Source organism: Pteropus alecto, unplaced genomic scaffold (assembly GCF_000325575.1).
Source record: "Pteropus alecto unplaced genomic scaffold, ASM32557v1 scaffold20, whole genome shotgun sequence".
Classification (NCBI taxonomy): Eukaryota; Metazoa; Chordata; class Mammalia; order Chiroptera; family Pteropodidae; genus Pteropus; species Pteropus alecto.
The window spans coordinates 7,604,721-7,624,479 of NW_006436298.1; the positions used below are offsets into that span (position 1 = coordinate 7,604,721).

At 38.8% G+C, this 19,759-nt stretch overlaps 1 long non-coding RNA gene and 2 pseudogenes across 2 annotated transcripts in view; all 3 read right to left on the bottom strand.

Moving 5' to 3' along the window:
• LOC107195782 overlaps positions 1-19,759 on the bottom strand; it is a 72,553-nt gene that overhangs the window by 45,982 nt on the left and 6,812 nt on the right. The window lies entirely within an intron of this gene.
• On the bottom strand, positions 1,333-1,769 carry LOC107195781 (annotated as a pseudogene).
• LOC112480988 lies at positions 1,892-2,010 on the bottom strand (annotated as a pseudogene).

Here is a 19,759-nt window from a genome sequence, read left to right on the forward strand (position 1 = left end):
CCCACACACACACCAAGGTCTTGCCTTGATCTTCATCCCTCTCAATTTCAACTTTTCAGGGCTGGCGCTTAAATTTTCACTGAAAGAAATGACAAGCAACTAATCGCTGCAAATTTCAGTTTCTGCGTTCATGTCAACATCTGGTGGTCAGATGTCTCAGCAGGAGCGGCTGATGCCGGGGTGTTGGGAAGAGCAAGTAGGGACTTTTTTGTATATCTCCCAACAAAAGCATCTCATCTGAGCTCCTGAGCAATGCCGAGATGCATCAAGATAAGGGGGCTTTAGAAGAGCCAGAGGTCTGAGGGGGGCTCTTTAGAGAACCACTGCCTCTAAGGAGTTTTCAGCTATCAGCCAGAGAATCCATTTCCTCCCACAAGCAGAGAACTGTGAGCGCACATTTTAGCTGTGGTTTCTAAGTGCCTATTTTTATCACTGTCCAGTTATTGATGAACTGAAATGTCTTTTATTTTCCATTGACACTGTCATTTTTGCTATTTATTTTAGGTAGATGTTATAAGAACAAAACTTCATCACCACATCCATGAAACAGAATAGGAGCAATTATAAAGCTCTTTATCCTCAAGGAGATCCTTCTCTTAACTAGCAAAGATGGCTGCAGCCCTGTTTTGATATTTTTGGTGTAACTTTTCAATATCGAAAATCTCAGATTAAAAAAAAGTTGTCACTTCCATCTGCTGTGTGGAGATTTGCATTTTGGAACTATTTTGCTCAGCATCGGGGCTATGTGAGCTGCTTCAATTCATGTGTCCTCCTGCCCTGACTCTTCCAAAGGACAAGGATTTCTGCTGAGAAGGGCTGACCAGCTATAATCACAGGTTCAGATGCTGTTACTCCTCGGCCCCTGCTTGAGGAGGTCACAGAGCAGCTTTCTTGAGCACTGCCCTGCTCCTGCCATCTCTGGGGCAACGGGGGCTGCCGATCATTACCGCAGTTCAGAAGGATGATTTGGGATCTGGCTGGACTTTTCTGGCCAGTACCATATAGTAACTTCCTGCAGTCACCATCTTCTCTTCTCCAGGGAAAACTGAACGATCCAGAAAGTAGTTTCTCTTTTCAAGGATCAAAATACTATGCACCTAAATTTTCTTCCTGTTATTTTGCTACCAGAGAGAAACTTCTCAAAGACCATCTTTGTAAAGAGAAAACAAGAGAAAATATTGTCCCATTGGTCTCTTTTTTCTAAGGGAAGTCAGAGAACATATGGAAGCATCTGACTTTTAAGCTCAGAAACCAGAATTGAATTATAGCAAAAGAAATGTACATTTTTCTGTAGGTGATAATTAATGATACTATTATTATTATTTTGTCATGAGATGTGTTTTATTTTCATTAATCATACAAATAATTTTCTACAATATCCCAGGATAAACCAGAGAATTTGGAAATTCAATTGGGGATGTGTCTCTCAGAGATTCACAGGCTGAAGGCATGAACATAAAGTGTCCAGGTTCACAATGCAGCTTGTCACTTGTGTGTTCATCTCATAGGTGCCTCTTCCTCCACATCACGACTGGGGTTTTGAAGATGATGGGGGTGAGGGATCCTTTAAGTTCTTAGGAAATTTCACTCTGCTTCTTCTGTTCAAGGGTCTCTTTGGTCGGCAGGGTGTTCCTCTCCTGTGTCTCCATCTTCTTCAGCTTGCTTGGCCTTATTGAAGCTGGCAATTTCCCCCACGTTCAGCTTGTCTGTCATTTTCTTAAAACAACCCTGGTCTTCGCTCCAAGCTGGGGCTCCTGGTTTCCACTCACATCGCTGCAGCAAGAGACGCTAATTATACTATTACTTTTTTTTTTTAAGGTGAGGCAATCCTTGGTTGACCTCACAGATTGCAAGGACCTTGTCAGCTTACAATCTCTTTTTTTATTTTTTACGCCTACAGCACCTGGTCTTCCTAGGTTGTCTCCCACCCAAGTACTAACCAGGCCCGACCCTGCTTAGCTTCGGAAATTAGACGGGATCGGGCTTGTTCAGGGTAGCATGGTTGAAGTCTATACTATTACTTTTAACTTAACTTTTGAATAAGTAATACAGTCACATGGGCCGAAATTTTAAAAAGTATACATCAAAAAATGTCTCCCAGCCTCCTCTGTGCCTTCGCCACTGTGTTTTCTTTCCTGTGTATCTTCCCAGAGATATTTTATGTATATACAAGCAAATATGTATCTATTCCCACTTTTCCCCACAAATAGTAACATATTATATTCAGCACCTTGCTTTTTTTCATCTTACAATATATTTTAGAGATCTTTCAATAACAGTACATAAAGAGCCTTCTATTTTCATGGCTGCATAGTATTCCGTTAAGTGAATATACCATTATTTTTTTTTAATATTGACCCTAATAATTTCTTATGGTTTGGCCAATAATTTCTTATGGTTTGGATACTGAAATCTGGACTAGTCAGTGAGAGCATCTGAGAATCTGTCTACTCGGAGGTATTTAAAAATGAGATAAATCCTCATCATACAGCAGTTTGAATAATCCCCATGAGACAGGCCCACTGAGAGTTCTTTTTGAATATTGTCAGTTGAGGATTGCTGAGAACTTGGACTTCAGAGTCCTCCACAACAGGCTGTAGGCATTGAGTGGTTACTAAGAAGGATCCATCTATTTCACAGCATTTTAAAAAATGAATTTGAAACATTAATAAATAGCATTTGATAACTTGGATATAAATCCATGTGTGCTTAAGTGAGGTCTACCCTAACATTTGCTTTTAAAATGCTTTAGTTAATGTATTAAAACAGAAAACACATCTGACATCTGCTCTGTTCCACCACTGCACTTTGCCTTATGGTGTGCATTTCAAATGCAGCAGAAAAGGATTAATTGCCTTCTAATTCGGAGCTTTAAAGATTCAAACTGAAGCTACAGTGGTTAACTTTAAACAACATTTGAACTATATTTAATTATAGTCTTCAAATCCATTTCCCCCCTTCTCGGAGCTACATTATTTATATCACTGACATAATAACATCTATTTTTGATAGATCTCAGGACCATGCTCCATCAGCCATATTGTGAGAACAAAGGCACTTGGAACATGTGCTATAGGGAAAAAAAGACAATGTGATATGAGAAGTGGAAGCAGGTGGGACAACTTATCTTCCTGAAATACAGTTTGGAGAGTTCAGCTTGAAATAAATGACCAGGACAGGCTGTTAGGCTGGGTTCTAGGTGAAAACACGGTGTGTGGTGCTCCTCACAGGGCTCACTTTTAGGAGCTCGTGATAGGGCTGTGCACAGCCCATTGGGAGACACCTGCCAAGAGGCCATGTTGCCTGCCTGCCAGGATTCCTTCACGGATGAGAGCTGATGCCAGGCACCCAACTTCCTCATATCGTACCAGTGCCAGGCACACACTAGGTGTGCAGTGTGTGCTTACTGAACTGAGCTGTTCTTGTGGCCTCGCTGTGAACATGAGAGTAAAGAAGTTTATGTATGTTCACCATGCATTGTCAAGTGGGGGAAAAATTCAAACCAGAGCATACAGAGGAGTTACTAGGACAATAATGAAGCTTAAATTTCGAGACCTCTCCTTTGCATGGCCCCCTCCAAGGCCCTGTACATATGTTTGTATTCATCATTTTAAAACATTTTCTTAAAAAAGACTCCCAAATTTTGTAAGCTTCAGATCCACATAATCTATATCTATTATGGGCACAAAATTAGCATATAAACATGATTCTATTTACAAAATGGAAAATTCTATTAAAAAAACCGAATAACAAATATATATACAACATGCTCTAACACACACGTTAGGGAAGATATATGTCAAAAATATTAAAACTGTTTTTTTCCGATAGTGACTATTTATTATTTTCTATTTTGCTAAAGTGATCAACCTTACATTCTTTTTCCCATGTAAAGAAGTATTTCTTTGACTTTACTAACCTTTTCTCAACTTTTACTTCTAGTCAATCATTACCATATTTCTCCCCAATCAGCACTGAGAATGAAACTGTCTTTTCAGGTGTCTTGTAATAATAACTCTAACTTGGGGAAGGAAAATAAAAATACATGAGTGAACCTTGCCCCCTCCGAGTTAAAAATCCTCATATTCACAGAAGGATGCACATCCTCTGTTTGGCAGGTTTTTACGGGAAGTAGATAAAAGAGTTAAGAGTTTCTTTTTTTCTCATGGCTTGGTTCCATCTCTAGTTCTCTTACCCTCGCAGTCATATTTAGTCTCCAGCCATGCTGACTCACATCTCTGTTACCTGGTAAGGAACTTGAAATCTGAAACCCTGGGCTTATAAAGAGGACATATGGTCTTCAGGTCTCTGTCTATGAAACCCAGGACAGCAGAGGCTGTGTCCTGAGCTCCAGACTCCATCAGAGTGTCTCAGTATTAGAATCTCTGGATTACCTCACCAGCAACAACTGGCAGTGCGTTATGTCAAGCACTTCTCTTTCTCACTCTCCCACACTCTCGCTCTCAGAGACTGTCCTTTAGAGCAGGGGTCCTCAATCCCTAGGCCGCAGACAGGTACCAGTCCATGGCCTGTTAGGAACCAGGATGCACAGCAGGAGGTGAGCAGCGGGTGAGTGAGCAAAGCTTCGTCTGTATTTGCAGCCGCTCCCCAGCACTAGCATCACTGCCTCAGCTCCACCTCAGATCATCAGGCATCAGATTCTCATAGGAGCACCAGGCCCTGGGGCAAAAAAGGTTGGGGACCGCTGCTTTAGAGTATTTCACCTGTCCTATCACATCCTGGGCAATGGAGGGCCAGGTACAGGGAGGAGGCAGTAATATTGACATTGTCCTGAGGTCGTTACTCTTATTGTGTTCTCCATGATCTTCAAAGACCACAGGAGAAAAGACCACACTGTGACTGGGTGGCTGTAGCCTTAGTGGGTTTGACTAGGAGAGAAAAAGAGGCAGAACTGACTTGGGGACTACAGCATGTATCTATAGAAATTTCACTGATATGTTAATTTGCTCATTCATTCAGTTTTTCAAGCATTCAACAGATATATCATGTTCTTATTAGGTGTCAAGAACTGTTTTATATGCTGTGGAAAGAGACAAAGGTGAACAAACCAGATAATAACATGGCATTTAGGTATTCACAACGTAGTGAGATCATTTCCTGGTCATTTTTAGTATAGTTGTGATTTTTCTAAACATAGGCAGACACAGAAACACACACTCAAAAATAGAGAAGAGCAGTCTTCTAACTTTCTAATAAAATTTAATTACAATTAGGTGTGCACCTTGAAAATATTAGCATGGCTGGAAACCCCACACTTGCAATCTCAATTTAGCACTCTATAGCATTGGCACCAGCCGCCATTGGAAGATGAGGGAAGGCCCAGCACCATCCAAAAAATGAGGGTTTCTCTGGAAAAGAAACCACTTAGACAGTAACAGGCACACAGTAAGCACTATGTAACAGCTATCATCGTCATTGTCATCAGCTATCTTTATCATTATTTTGAGCCAAAGGGACAAAGGTTGTGAGAGGTACAAGGATAGTGAGATATTGGGTTGGAGAAATAGGCAGCAGACAGACCACAGGGAGCCTTGGCCCTAGGGAGCCACTGATGGGTTCTTAGTGTCCTCTACTCCACACTTCCCCCCAAGTTAGGGGCTCATTATTGTTCTCCTTGACTTCTACTCAACTGGAATATTACTTGGCATTTCTGTTTCCCCTTTACCTATTCTGCTATCCAGGTCATAGCTGTCATAGCTTCCCATCATTCCTACAGCAGGGCTCCTATTAGATCACTCTTGTGCTCGAAAACCTTCAGTAGCTGCCCATGATGCACAGAATCCAGCCAGCTGTCTCAATCTGGCATGCAAACATGGCTGTGCTAAGCCTGCCGCTCACCTGTCCAGAGCCCTCTTTTGCTATTCCCTGCATGACCTACCTCTACATGTAGCCACATATGACCACTTGCTTCCAAATATCACCATGCCTTCAACACCCTTGCTAAATGCCCTATCTCAATCTTTTGAAAATGTACACTTTTTAAAGTTCTCAATGCTGCCTCTTCTGTGAAGCTTTTTCTTAGACTCCCAGTGGGCTGTGCTTTCTCCCATCTCTGAATCCCCACTTTGTCTGCTTCCAGGCACAGGATCATAAGCTTTCTGAAGTCTTCCTTTCATGGGGAACCTTCTGGAATGAGCATTTTGTAGAACACACTTTAGGAAACACAATGGGAGAGAATGGAACAGGACCGCAGGGTGGGCTTCCCCACACCCCCACCACTCTGGTCTGTTTTGCTTTCTGGTAGAGGAAACTTGGGGGTCCTCTATACACAGTGAAACAGAGGATGAGGATAAACCATGCTCTATCTAGTCCACCAGCTCTGAGCCCGAGGAAATGGCCGGTCCAGGATGTCTTTCAATGTAATAAAAACTAATCTAGTCATTAAGGCTGTAGGTTGGCGATAAATGGGTAAAAAAAAGTAACTTCACAGCTGGAAGCAAATAAAATTATTCACCTTCATTTATTTCCTTCCTTCATTCCTTTCTCCCTCCCTCCCACTGATAAATATCTCTGCCAGGTGGTTAAAAGTACTTGGCCCAATGTCTTGCAGATCACCTAGATGCTCTGATTTGTCGCATTTTCCTGCTCAATTACTGTTATCAACTCTCTAGATTTTTGTAAACTAAATAATGCTAAATAATGAAGTTAATAAAACTGGTGAACTCCTTTGCCACGTAAACAGACTATTTCCATAAAAATGTCAGATGTATTATTAGCTCAGATTTAATCATCTTTTCTTGCATCTTATAAATTTTTCCTAATGAACATATTGGCTTTCCAGTAGGGGCTTTACTTACTCACTGTTAGATTTTTTATTCCTCTGGACTTGATTAGAGTCTGTATATTTATAGCTTCTAATATTTCTGCAGTGAATAATTTCTCCAGTGAATATACATCTGGAATTCAACAAATTGGACAAGCATGAAGCTCCCAACAGAAGCATCGACTATTGCTGACCTTGGGTCAGTCACTTTATCTAAAAAAAAAGCCTCCTGTCCACTCCTAATTCACAGGGTTGTCAGAGGACTAAATAATGCAAATATTCAAGCATAGGATTTTTTAAAATAGAAGGATCGGTCTTTAACATTTCACATATTCATTCAGCAAACAATTTGAGAGCCTCCTCTGGGCCAGACTATACTCAAGCACCAGAGATACAAATTGAACCAGCCAGACAGCATTCCTAGACCCCTCCCCCTAATCCCAGCCTCCAGAAACTAATACACTGAGAGGGAAGAAAGGCTTCTAAACAGCTTTTAATATTGTTTTCAGGAGCCTAGAAAAATCGGCAATAGGTAAGGTTATTTTAGATAGAATAAATAGGTGCAATCAGAAGACATTTCCAAAAATGGAGTTCTATTTAGAGTATAAATAAATCCTGGAGGCAAAAGATGCTTTTTGCTTTTCTTTGGGGTGCCAATTGTCCCTGAAAAATAGTAAATCTTTTGGGCTGAATTCCTGTACTATTTAACAGCATGCCAAGAAAGTAAAAAACAACACTGAAGGTCAAAAATACGGATGTAGGAAAATGGACCACAGATAAGTCAGGGTTATTTCGGGGAGAAAATCAGTGATGACCACAGTGTGCTGAGTTTAATGAAAGATCCAAAAACAGAACCCATGAGAAATTGAAGGTGGTTTGAAATTTACCAAATAACTCTACTGAACTGTGACCAACACAGGAGCTTGGAAATGTGTACTTTGCTTACTCTTTCTATAGCTGGCTGTGATATGCGATCTAGAAATAACTTCCAAGTATGGGCTGGATGACAGAGAAACTTCAAAGGTACACTCATACTTCTATGATGACCCATTATCAAGGCGTAGTGGGGACTTAGTCACATCCAGTCTAGTGAAAAACAAAGTTAAGAGAAATCAGTCCTACTGTCCAAGGCTTATAAAAGATGCTGAGCTGATAACAGGAGAGATGCTCTCGGCATCTCTGGCAACTGTAGTTGACATCTATAGAGCATCTACTATGTGCCTGACACTGTGCTAAGATCTTTAGTTGTTTTTTAATGTCACTCCATGCTCATTGGAACAAGTACTATTATCACCCCATTTTAGAGATAAGAAAATTACTGCACAGAGAGGGTTAGCATTTTCAGTTGTTGAGTCCAAGAACCAGAAATGAACTCAAGAGCCTCTGTTTGTAACCTCAGTGCTACAGGAGGTTGCTCCCTTCCAAGGACTACATTTTCTACCCTGGGAAGAAAGAGACACTTCTTGTAACATTTACCCTGCCGTTCACTCTACCAATGTGAACTTTTCTGTGATTAGGTTCTGTGTTTGAAAGACAATGTGAAATAAAATTATTCAATTCTCCCTCCCAGAGTAGAGCAAGAACTGGGTAAGGGTGGTGGTGGTGTCAGGGGAAGTTTTATCAGAAGCCAAATAAAATAAGGATTAAAACTGGGCAGAAGCAGAGGCCCTCAGAAAAGGAGTGATCAGGAATCACCAGTGCTGTCCAAGCATCAGCATGGTCAGTTGGCTTAAAATTCCCTGTACATTAGGGCCAAAGGGAGATTTGGAGGGGAGGGGATACCAGCTAACCTCAGAATCACAGGGGAATGTTGAGAAAAGAGGTCATTCCAAAAAATGTGCTCAGGACTCAAAGCTGGGAAGAGGTACAAAAGGACATCAGGGACTCCTCCTGGACACTCTTGAGGAGAAAGGATGGGGTATGACCAGTGCCCAAGAGAAATGCACAGCTAGGACTGAGGCTGGCAGTCCAGGCTTCCTGGGGCAGCTGCCACCTGACAAGCCTCCCTGTGGGACTGGCTGGCAGCTCTGCCGATTGCATAGCCTGATTCAGGGAGAGTGGGGCCCTACAGATAACTAGTGTCACTGGGAAGAGCCAGATTTAGGTAAAAGGGCAGAAAATGCTGACTTCTGTTAAAGACTGAGATTTAACTGTAGTAGCCAAATCTCTGAAGCACGTTTTCTAGAGTCACAAATGTTTCACAGTTAGTGGAAGGAGGTAAGACCAGGGAAATGAGCCAAAATAGAAAACCAAATCCGAAATTCTCAGATTTTTTTTTTTTAATCTACTCAGTGTGTATAAAAAGACATTTTCCTTGGGAACCTGAGTATATAGAGTAGCATAGAGAAAGATAAGGATGCAAGATTAAGATCTGAAAGGTGGTTCCTCTTGCTCAAGCTCATTCTCCTATCATTTATATTTAGGTAGGATGACCTTTTTCAATCAAATATGTTGATTAAATATTTAATAATTATTTTGTAGGATGAGAAGTCACATACACAAATATTGGCCTAGCTTCCTGGGATCAGCCCACTGGTGGCAGGAAGGGGAGTGGTGGATCAAAATCTTAGGGAGAGCACATGTGGGTCAAAGACTAGCTCAGTGGCCTTCATGTTAAAATGACCCAAGCAGCACCCTCTCCCACACTTCCATGCTGTGTGCCACTGCTTCATGCAGCTGCCATGATTAAATTAAAGCGCCTTTCCAGATCAAATCCGAACCTTTTATCATTACCCTGTGCTTTGGTTTGTTTTGTTTTTAAGCCTGATGATTAATATATTTTGAAGTTACTAATGTTTAAAAGGTAGTCGATTTGTATATTTACCATAGGAGGGCCTATGGTTTAAAAGGTTGAGAAAGAACAATTTAGTCATGTTTCCTCAAAGTTGTGATAATATGTTAGTGACAGTCATAATAACCTTCCGCTGCTGGTTTGGTATTCTGGAAAATGACAGCATGAGAATTCAGAGAGACAATGTTTCTGAAGCCTGCTACGAACTGTGAAGGCAATACAAATGCCCGGCTTTACAAGGAATGTTCTGAGTCTGGTCACCATCCCACGCTCCTTTAGTTCTGGCAGATTATCCACACTATTGCCAGGTCAATCTTTCTCATGTCATGTCCACTAGTGGCCAGCCTCTCACTCCCTGGTGTGGATGGCAGAACAGCGGTTCAAGGGCATTCAAGATGCCACCTCATTCCTTGTGGAATCTGGAATTCTTTTTAACAATTCTTTCAGCTTTTATTTTGTCTGGTGAACCTTCCTTTATTCTCCTCTAAAGAATACTGAAAATGCCATTTTCCACTTTCCTTGGTTTTCCATATCTGCACATCTTGCTTCTTGAAAGGAAGCTCTATGAAGGTAGGGACCATGCTTGTTTTTCTCATTATTGTAGCATCATTGTAGGAACTACAACAGTATCTGGTACATAGTAGACACTTATTAAGGAAGTATGACTGAATGAATGTACGAGGACCAAATAAATGATTATCTCTTTGTGTACTGATATCACATCTTGGAAAACTTTCTTTTCATCTGGTTATCTGCATATGATTTCCTTTTTTTCCTATCACTTTAAAAAAGTGAGAGGAACAAACATATACTTATACACACAGAATAATCCATCTCTGAACTAACTAAACTATAAACAACTATAGAATTCTAAACAGAATGAAGCTACTTTAAGAAATGGCAAAACTTGAAATATCATCTAATGGGAAATCAGATACTTGCTGACCACGGGATTCAAGAGAAAGTGCCCACAATTTTCTAAAGGGCAACTTTACTTATGTCGCTATTTTAAATCCCAGTGGTTTTTTGATATCCTTGCCCATCTCCAACCTATTAGAGCATGCATACCATGTACCCTGACTGTACTCTATAAGAAGCACAAAGAAGAGAAGTGCCGTGTCAGGCAGCTTCACAAGCCTTGCCAATCCTTTGTTCCCGGCCCAATTCTTCCTATAACCCAGCACAAAATGTGGGGTGGGACTGGGACACAGCCATTTAGAATGCCAGGCTATGTGACAACTTCCCAGAAGTAATTACCCAAAGAATTATGTTTTCCAAAGTGTCTTACCCGCCTGTGTTAAGAAATTACCACAAATTTATTGGCTTAAAACAACACGAATTTATTATTTTACAGTGCTATGGGTCAAGAGTCCTAAAAATCATCTTAAAATCAAGATGTCAGTAGTTTTATTCTTTCTGGAGGCTATAGGGGAGCACTTGCTTCCTTATCTTTTCCAGCTTCTAGAGGCCACCCACATTCCTTGGCTTGTGGCCCCTTCCTCCATCTTCAAGCCAGCAGTGTACCTTTGAATTTTAATCTCTCTCCCTCTCATCTCATTACAATTCTCTTCATCATCACATCTCCTCTCAGACACTCCTGTCTCTCTCTTATAAGGTCCCTTATGATTGTATTAGGCCCACCCAGATAATGCAGGATAATCTCCCCATCTCAAAACCCTTAACTTAATCACACTGCAAGATCCCTTGTGCTAGGCAAAGTAGCATATTCAGATTCCAGGGATTAGGCCATGAATGTTTTTCCCTTTTTTGGCGGGGGCGGGGGGCATTATTGTGCCTACCACACTACTCCAATCTGCTTTCTTCCTAATGGCCTCATAAAATGGCCTTCACCTCTCCCAAAGCTGAGAACACTCACAGGCTGCTGGAGGCTTCCATGCCACTTCCTCCTTCTGAGTGTTCCTGGCCCTCTCTGCTGAATGCGCTGGTTTCTCCCTTCACACTCTTTAAAGCAACCAGGACCCTCTAGGGCATTCCTTTCTGCTGCCTTACGCCATATTCATATTTGCATATGTTATTTTCCTAACTAACCTGAGCCTGGAGCTAATTCTCAGTGCCTTCCTGGGGCCTAGAACAGTGTGGCAGATTGCAGATGCTCAGCTCTTGGTGCTAGTACATGGCAGAGGACACATGAGCCACTTCTCTCTCAGTGTGGTGCCCTCCAGACGTCTCTCCCAGAGTCCTGAGACGGTACCCCTGCCCCCGCCCCAGGGCACCTCTATGAGCGACTGGTGGCTTCCCTGCCTGTGAGCTGGCTGGACTCCACCATGCCTGCCTATTTAGAATATATCGTCCCTAGGGGCTGTTGCTGGCCAGGGAAGACAGCCTGCATTTACGTCTGCAGCTTCCCACCTTGCGTAAGTGGGGCTTATTATTGCTTTGCTATTTGCTGTGGCAGCGGCTGCTTGTCTGCAGTGCCAGCTGAGATGCTCTGTCTGCAAGCAGGCTTGGCTATTTCCACTATAATTCTCTTTTCCTCAGGATGCCATCCTCTACATGTGTTGGTATGACTCACTTGGCGCTTGTACTTGGTAAGAGCCTGAGCTTAATGAAAAGGCACTGGCCAAGAATGTCCCAGGCTCTTTTTCAGCCACTCCCTGTGTAGGCCTCGCCTCAACCCAGGAAGACTCTTACCTCCCCAGCAGTCCAAAAATGCAGAAGTAAGAACTATTTAATTACTGGACATTAGGTGAAGCTTGGGGCTGAGGTTGAAGTGGATTAAAGGGCAGGATGAGTTAGGGAATGAAAACATGGTATCAAAGTTTCTGCTCTGACACATTTCAAAATCAACTGGGAGAAAGGTAAGTTAGCAAGTCATTAAAAAATTCTGCAAAATCTTCTATCAGCAAAGTGTTGTGGAGCTTGAAAAAATAAGTAGATCCATATTTAACATTAAACATAAAGTCTTAAAAGTACTAGAGAAACCCCAGGAGAATTTTTCTTATATAATCTCAGAATGGCATAGACCTTTCTAAATATAACACAGGACCTATAAACCACAAATGAAACAAGTTAAATTTAACTACATAAAAATACCTCCCACGGCAAAATCTGTAATACTTAAAATTAGAAAAAAGCCAAACTGAGAAAAAATATTTGTAAATCATATTACAGAAAAAAGCTAAGTTCCCTAATATATAAAGAATACAATCAAATCAATAAGAAAATGCTAACCATCCAAGGGAAAATGGGAAAAATACAAACATTTCATAGAAAAGGAAATGCAGATAGACCTTAAACATATGAAAAGATGGCCAGCCTCACTTATGAGAAATGTGACTAAAAGTAAATTTGCAAAAATCAGAAAGTTTGAAAACATTTATATTGTGAGAAATCAGCAGCGTACTCATATATTAGTGGTAACAGTGGTTCCCCAAAAAAGAAGAACCTACTGATACAACTCCTACAGGGGGTAAATTTTCAACATCCACCGAAATTACAAACATGCATATCCTCTGAGTTGGCAATTTTGTTAGGAATTTATTCTGTGGTTAGTCCCTAACCTATGGGAAATGACACATATAGAACTTTATTTAATACAGCACTGTTTATATTATCAAAAGATTATAAGTAATCATCAATAGAGGAGTGATAAAAAATAGAAGAGTAATAAATTATGATATTCATACATAATAGGATTCTATGCATAGGGAATGCTCTTTATAACAATTATAGAAATATTTCGAAGATATCTTAAGTGACAAAAGCAAGGCAAAGAACAGTATGTTCGGTGAGCTATATTTGTGTATAAAACAAGGGAGGAGTGAGCTACTCGCTGTTTTCAAGAATTGGTGCAGTATAGCTCTATTGGTTGTTTTTTTGCTTATGCTGTTCTCTTCATGTAGATTGTCCTTTCTCCATCTCCACTTATTGAAAAAAAAAATCCTTCCAGGACATTTTCACTCTATGAACCTTCACTGATCTCCTGAATTAAATACTCTCTCAATTGAACAAAACTGTAAAATTATTAGAAGAATAGTTTTAAGATTTTAGGTAAAAGATCCTTCCTATGCAAGACGACTCCTAATAATTTATAAAGGAAGAAGACTGGTTTAACCTTCTTATAACATACTTAATATTTTATATGGTCAAAGACATCATAAATGGATTTACACTCAAACTTAACAGATGGAGCACCATATACTCATGTCGAAGGCTTATTATCCGGATTATATAAATAGCTCCTACAGCAGTTTCTCAGAAAGTTAAACATGGAGTTATTATATGATCCAGCAATTCCACTCCTAGGAATATATTCAAAAGAGATGAAAACATATGTTCACCATAAACTTGTAGACAGGGTTCCTAAAAAACAAACAAAAGAAAAATAATAACTCCTAGAAACCGACGAACATAAAGCCAATAGTCCAATAGAAAAAGGGGCATATTTTAAGGACAAATGCAGTTAGTTAAAAAATAAAATGTTCAAATTTAAATAATAAATATTTTTCTCTAGTCGATGAGTAAAAATTACAAAGATTTATACTATGGTGTGTGGAAACAGGCAATAATGTGGTAGGAGTTTAAACTGTTAAATTCTCTTTATAGGATAATTTGGCAGGAGTCACTGACTGCTAAAATTATGTATCACCTTCAATACACCTATTCAACTTCTAAGCATCTGTGCTCAGAGATACATGTATGTACAGGGAAGCACTTACAAGCATTAATGGTCATTGTAACATTATTTATAATAGAAAAAACAATAAGGCCTCTTAAAGGACAACCAATAGGAATAGGTACTTGAATTATGGTAAATTCATTCTGTCAGCTACTGTGCAGTAGTTTAAAATACAAGGTAGATTTCTATATGTTTTTGTGAAAAGATATCCAAAGAAAAAATTACACTAAAGTACAGTATGTAAAATATTATTCTGTGTACAGGGGAAAAGCTGTATGTATGAATATATATATGAGGGATATGTATGTATATACACAGGATATATACACATGTATGCATATAGCTTGATAACAGCATTTACCCCTAGAAAGGAGAGTGGAATTAAGGGTGAGGAAAGAGAAACTTTGATTTTGTTTTCTACGCATTTTGTTTTGTTTTGTTTGCTTGTTTGTTGTTGAAAGGTAGTGATGGAAAGAACCCAGTTCATACAACTAGGAGAAGAAATTTGATCTCAGTTAATTGACCTCATAGTGTAATATTTTTCCCACTGTTCCACCAAAAGAAAAGAAGAGGCAGTTTCTGAGTCATGAATGATTACACAGAAATAAGTATGAAATTTTACTCTGGCTATGAAGGATACCACTGAATTTTCAGAAACTTCCCTCTGTAATTAACCTAAATTGCCACTACTGAGAGTGAGATCCACTTATTTTATGGGCATAGAGAATAGCTACACCCACCATGACATAGCACATATACTTCTAATGTCTTCTCTAATACTCTGCACCTATCTTTTCTCTGATTTTCCTTTTTTTCTCTTCTTTATTCAGACTCTGTTCATTTTTCTACAGCTAACTTAAAATTTGGGGGAAAAGGACCAATGCTGAGTTAAAAAAAAAGACTACTTCTTAACCCTTAAATGACATATTACCCTAAATTAGATTCTAGAACCACTTTAATTTAAAATAATAACACAACATTAGAGACTCATTTGATGTGGAAACTGACTTGGACTTTTAGGTCCATCTCTGTTATTCTTCTTCTCAACCAACACATTTGTTGTGCTCTGTTTCCTTTAATTTGCTTTAATTCTCATGGCAAGGAGAAAGAGTATTATATAGGCAAGGTTATAGCCTTTGAAGTCTGACATACCTGAGTTTTCACAGGTTTTCTGTGATTTGGAACAAACTGTCTTAACTTTTCTGCATGTCAGTTTTCCATCCGTCAAAGAGCAATAATAACTCATGGCAGAAGAAGAAATCACAATGAAATTCAACATATCAAGATGTGTACGGTGCAGCTAAGACCTTGAGAGAAATGTATAGCCTTAAATGTACATCAGAAAAGAGGAAAAACTGAAAATCAACTACCTGAGTCTCTAAAAGAGCTAAAATAGGAAGTAAAATAAAACCCAAAGAAATCAAGAGTGAAATATTATACATAAGAACAGAATCAATTAAAAAAATACACATACGCTCACATAATAGAAAATGAACAGTAATGCCAAATGTCATTTTTCGTAAATATGATCAAAATTGATAAAACCCTAGCAAGTCTGAAACAACAACAGCAGCAGCAAGACAGAAAATACAAATTACCAAGATCAGAAATGTAGAGACCTGACCCAGCAATCCCTCTACTGGGTATTTACCCCAAAGACTTGAAAACCCATATCCAAAAAGATATTTGCTCACTGATGTTCATAGCAGCATTATTCATAGTGGCCAGGACATGGAAGCAACTAAAGTGTCCTACGACAGATGATTGGCTAAAGAAGCTGTGGTACATATATACAATGGAATATTAGTCAGCCATAATAAGAGAGGAAATACTGCCATTTGCCACAACATGGATGGACCTCGAGATAATCATGCTAAGCGAAGTAAGCCAGATAGAAAAAGTTGAAAATCACATGATATCACTTACATGTGAGATATAAACCTAAAAGCAACAAATGAACAGGACAAGCAAAGAGAGACTCATAGACATGGACAATGGTTACCAGAGCGTAGAGAGTGGGGGAGAAGTGGGGGGTAGATAGAGTAAAGGGGATCAAATATATGGTAGCTGAAGGAAATTGGACTTAGGGTGGTAAACACACAATAGAATATATACAGATGTTAAATTATAATGTACACTTGAAAATTAAATAATTGTATCAACCAATGTTACCCTAATAAATAAATAAAAAGAAATGTAGAGACCTTAAAGCCATCAAAATGATAACAACACCTTTTTTCAGGAAGTTTGTGGGAATTCACTTAAACAATGTACTTAAAGCACCTAGCACAGTAACATGGCTTATAGAAGCAATTCATGTAGTCACTGAGATACTTTTATTGAGCACATGCTCTTGGGCACTAAGAATCCACAGGTGAGTTGATGGGTATGTATGATGTAGGTGGATAGACATGGTTCTAGTCTCAATAAAGAAGAGAGTCTAGTTGTGAAGATAGATAAATTTTAATAATTACATATAAAAATATAAAATTGCAATGATGACAAGTGCTATAAAAAAGAATTTGGGCTTAGAGCTAAAAGTGTATATGAAAAGGTTTACTGACAGGCATGGAAGGTAAGAGAGGGCTTCCCTTAAGGAAGTAACTGAGATGCTACCTGCAAGACAAGTAGACATTAACTAGGTGAGGTTAAGTAGTAAATGCTCTTGGCAGGGGGAAGAATAAGGGAAAAAGTCTTGCATTGAGGGGAAGCATGGCCTGATATAGGTCGGTGTGGCTGACGCTGAAAAGTCAGGATGAGTGGGGGGCTAGATAAAGCTGGGGAGATAAACAGGGGTTATACTTTGTGCGATGTTGTAGGCCATGCTAAGGTGTTTGATCTTTACCTTAAAAACAATGGAAAACCTCTGAAGGGGTCAAGTAAGAGTGGGGTGATGTAACCAGACCAGAAAAGATCACCTCCACGTGGTGTGAAGAATGGATTGAATGTGGGTCCCAGGGGATATGCTGATGCCAGTCTGATAACTATTGCTGCTGCACAGGAAAAAAACAATAGTTATAACTACTGTTTATAATGTAAATTGAACTGAAAATAACTCAGTAATACCAATCAACAATGGACTGATTAAATAAATTATAGTAAATGAAGACAATGGGTTAATGTGCAGCTATAAAAAGGAATGAAGAATATTAACTTCATTTAATTATGAGATTATCTCCAGGATATATTGTTAAGTAAAAAAATGTATATATATATATACTGTTGTTTATCTAAAAGATAAACATTTTAAAAATGGAAGGCTAAGTCAAGGAAAAAAGAGTTATTTATAGGGACAGAGAGGGAACAGCGTGGAGTAGAAAGGGATAGAAACTGAGGTTCTCTGAATACAATTGTTACACAGATTTGACTTTAGAACCAAACATTTTACATAGTTATTAAGCAAAATTAAGTATAAAAAAATCAATTCATAAAAACAGAAAATGAAACAAAACAGATAAATCTAATTATGTATTGAGTTTGTGGTATAATCATATAAAAAAGAATTAACTCAAATAACTTTAAAATTGCATCTCTTTGGGATATATCTATGACAAAAAAACTGCAAAAAAAATCTTAAACTGCTTTCAGTAATCCTATTGATATCACTAACATTTTGACTGTTATTCTGAGAGTTTTATATATGAATTGTGGGATAAAACAAAAAAATGATCATCTTGGTGTCTTTGGCAACTGGGGAATTTGGTTCTCTAATGTGATACATTCTATGAACTAAAGCAATTGGAAAAAAATTTAAACTGCTTTTAGCAATCACATTGTTGGCAAAAATGTTGTTATTTTTACCTGAGACTACTGTGAGCATAATTTGTATATATTGCAACGGTCCCCTACCTTTTTGGCACCAGGGACCCATGCTCCTATGAGAATCTAATGCCTGATGATCTGAGATGGAGCTGAGGTGGTGATGCTAGTGCTGGGTGAAGCTTCACAGATGAAGCTTCCCTCGCTCACACTGCTCACCTTCTGCTGCGTGGCCAGGTTCCATGGCCCACAGTTGGGGCCTCTGGGATAAAGAAAATGAGAAATTAGCTGCTTTTAATTCTATCTATCTATTCTATCTAATTCTATCTTGGTGTCTTTGAGAACTGGAATTCTTCGCATAAGAAAAAGGAAATACTGATATAAGATTGAAGATTAAGCAAAATCCCTGTAGCCCTGACCCTGAGTTCGCAGTACAATATGAACTCATAATGTATTTCACCTTGAAAATAATTTATTTTCTTTTCCTGTCCATTGAAGATATCTAGAAACAATGACCAAGAAAGTAGCAACAAGTCGCTCCTGGTATTCAGATTATGGTCTCTAAGTACCATTTCCCACTTAAGGAACCAGGTTACAGAAATGGCTAATTCCAGGTTCTGAGGTCAGATATGTACAAGGTGAGCTGGGAACATCTTATACCACTGGTCAAAGATGGGAAAGTTAAAATATTAACAGGAATAATGACTTTAAGTTATATACTTAATGATACAAAAAAATTTTAATCACTTTTGGAAGATGTTATAGAATGAATTCATTATTTTAAAAATTAATAAATAAAAAAAAGAATCATGTACTTATCCTTCTTTTTCTACAAAACAATACCTCAGGCTAACTAAGTGACAGGTGATATTTCTCCAACAGAAGTATTCCAGGTTTCAGATAAAGAAAGAACAAAATTAGAAAATTATCATTTCCCAACCCATAATGAAATAATAAATCTGGGTAATGATCACCAATGGCTGCTAAGATCTCTGAACAAGGTCAATCCATCTTTATACGTCTCCTGATGGAAGAACACAATATCGCCTAAGAAGAATACTCACACACACACAAAATCAAACCTGCATCTGATCAAAGCTTTAGATCTAACTATTATTATACAGAAAATTCAGTAAAGAATATGTTAAATAACATAACAGGGATGCAATCAGCAAAATTCAGACTTTGTGAAACTCTGCAGAACAAATGTTTCTGCTATTCAATAAAAAATTACAAGCAAAAAAAAAGAAAAAAGAAAAAAAAAGAATGGGAAGCCATGGATTAAAAAACATTTAAGACATATCAATCAACTGAAATAAACGGACCTCACTTAGATTTCGCTTTAAATAAGCAAACTATAAAAATCGTTTGACTGGGGATAATGGGTACATAGAGGTTTCTTATACTATTTAATTTTATATATGTTTGAAATTTTCCACAGTAAAATATTAAATGATAACAATAACAAAAACAACCAACTCCTATTGAGTGCTTATTACACACAAGGAAGGCACTGTTCTAAGCACTTTACAAACTTAAACTGTCGCTCTGTAGGTGAGGTGGGTATTCATCTCCACTATACAAATGAGGAAACCAAGGCATAGAGGGATTAAGGATCTTGCCCAAGTCACACAGCTAATAAATTATGGTGCTGGAAATCAAAACCAGGCAGTCTGATTTCGGAACCCAATTTTTAACCTGTATACTACTATTGCTCACGATGATGGTAGCTTGGACTAGGGTGGTGATAGTAGAGAGAAGTGAATGGATTGAAGAGATACTTAGG